At 38.7% G+C, this 2,346-nt stretch overlaps 1 protein-coding gene across 1 annotated transcript in view; it reads left to right on the top strand.

Moving 5' to 3' along the window:
- Window positions 1–2,346, top strand: part of LOC103258307 (ankyrin repeat and sterile alpha motif domain-containing protein 1B) — a 552,345-nt gene that overhangs the window by 56,658 nt on the left and 493,341 nt on the right. The gene's annotated exons all lie outside the window — the stretch shown is intronic.

Raw genomic sequence — 2,346 nt, 5'->3', positions numbered from 1 at the left:
AGTGATCTTCCGCCTCAGCCTTCCAAGTAGCTGGAACTACAGGTGCTCGCTACCACACCCGGCTAATTTTTGATTTATTGTGGAGATGAGGTCTCGCCAAGTTGCCCAGGTGGGTCTCGAACCCGCTGGCTCAGGCAATCCACTCACCTCAGCTTCCCAAGGCACGGGATTACAGGCTGAGCCACCGAGCCCGGCTCAAATAGTGATTTTTATAGTCACTCAAATGGTCTTGAGAAGGAGGAGTTTTAAAGTTTTTCTCCTTTTGCTTAATTATAATCCAAACTCCAAAAATGTATGTTGTGTCCAAATTTTCTGCTAATTAACAAAGTAATTATTATCTTTACTTCAATTTTTAAAACACTCATTAATATATAATAGCTGTACATATTTTGGGGGGTACATGTGCTATTTTGGTACCTGTATACAATGTGTAATGATCAAATTAGGATAATTGGGATATCTATCTCCTCAAACATTTTTTTTTATGTTGGGGAAACTACATTATTTGCTTCCAGCTATTTTGAAATATACAACCATCTCCAGCCATACCACCCTGAGCGCACCCGATCTCGCCTGAAGTACGCAAGTTATTGTTTACTCTAATTTCCCTTTACACGACCAAACACTAGAATGTATTTCTTCTCTCCAACTCTATCTTTGCATCCTTTAAGAAACCCCTCTCTTTTTCACCTCCCCCATTTGCTTCCCAGCCTCTGGAAACCACCATTCTACTCTCCACCACAATAAGACCCATTTTGTAGCTCCCCATATGAGGGAGAATATGCAGGATTTGTCTTTCTGGGACTGGTTCATTTTAATTAATGTAATGACCTTAAGTTCCATCCACATTGCTGCAAATGATGGGATTTCTTTTTTTTTTCTTGCTGAATCATGTTCCATTGTGTATATATACCACATTCTCTGCATCCATTTATCTTACATTATGTAGAAAACAAAATGTGAAGTTATAACCCACAGCTACAATAATATTTGCTTTTAGACTATTTTCTCAACTTTTGTTATATTTCCTCATTTTCTTCCAACTTAAAAAAAATTTATTTCAGTAACTTTAGGAGTATAAGTGGGTTTTGGTTATATGAGCATATTATATACTGGTGAAGAAGTCTGGGCTTTAAGTGTATCTGTCATCCCCACTAGTGCACTTTGCACCCAATAGGTGATTTTTTGTCCCTCCCTCATGCCCATCCCACCCTCCCATTCTGAATCTCCGGTGTCCATTATAACATTCTCTATGCCTTCACAGACCCTTAGCTCCAGTAGATACCAAGTAGCAGAATTGCCAAATCAAAAGGTAGCTCTACTTTTAGTTTTTTGAGATAGAGGTGCTGATTTCCATAGAGATTTTAGTAATTTACATTCCCACCAACAGTGTATAAGCATTCCCTTTTAACTGCATTTATAAATATCTATTGTCTTTTGATTTTTAAAAAAAATTGTGGGGTACAATTCAGGATTAGGTATACAAATATTCATTGTGCAGGTACCCTTGCTGATGAGGTGTGCCCCCTCTTCCCCAGGCAGTTTCCCACTACTGCCAATCCTACCTCCCTATCGCCCCATGTCCCCGCAATTCCTCTACTGTCAATCATTTTCATATAGTAGTACGATAGTTGCTCAAGGTCCATTTATGAGTGAGAACATGTGATACTCAGTTCTTTGTTTCTGTGAAGGATCACTCAGTATTATAGACTCTAAGTTCATCCAGGTTGATGTGAAGTTCATGATTTTGTTCTTCTTTATGGCTGTGTAATATTACATTGTGTATACGTATCACATTTTTTTATCCAGTTCTCTTCTGATGGACAGCATGGTTGGTTCCCTGATCTTGCTATTGTGAACAATGCTGCGATAAACATATGTGTGCAGGTATCTTTTTTATAGAGTGACTTGAGTTCTTCCGGGTATATTCCCAGTACGGGGATTGCAGGTTCATATGGAAGGTTGATTTTTAGAACTTTTAGGAATTGCCACACTGTTTTCCACAGAGGTTGTACTAGTTTACACTACTACCAACAGTATAGATGTATTCCATTTTCAACACATCCTCTCCAGCATCTGTTATTTTTTGAGTAATTGATTATGGTCATCCTGACTGGAGTTAGGTGGTATCTCAGCGTGGTTTTAATCTGCATCTCCTTGATGACTAGAGAGGCTGAACATTTTTTCACGTATCTGTTGTCTGCTCGTATGTCTTCTTTTGTGAAGTGTCTATTCATATCTTTTGCCCACTTTGTAATGGGGCTGTTTGTTTTTTTCTTTTCGGTGTGTTTGAGTTCCTTGTAGATCCTAGATGTTAGGCCTTTGTCAGATATACAGTTGGCAAAT

Source organism: Carlito syrichta, unplaced genomic scaffold, assembly GCF_000164805.1.
Source record: "Carlito syrichta isolate Samal-C Ts95f unplaced genomic scaffold, Tarsius_syrichta-2.0.1 Scaffold302059, whole genome shotgun sequence".
NCBI classification, from domain to species: domain Eukaryota; kingdom Metazoa; phylum Chordata; class Mammalia; order Primates; family Tarsiidae; genus Carlito; species Carlito syrichta.
Note: the sequence above shows the minus strand (reverse complement) of the source record. Positions and strands in the feature narration are given on the sequence as shown.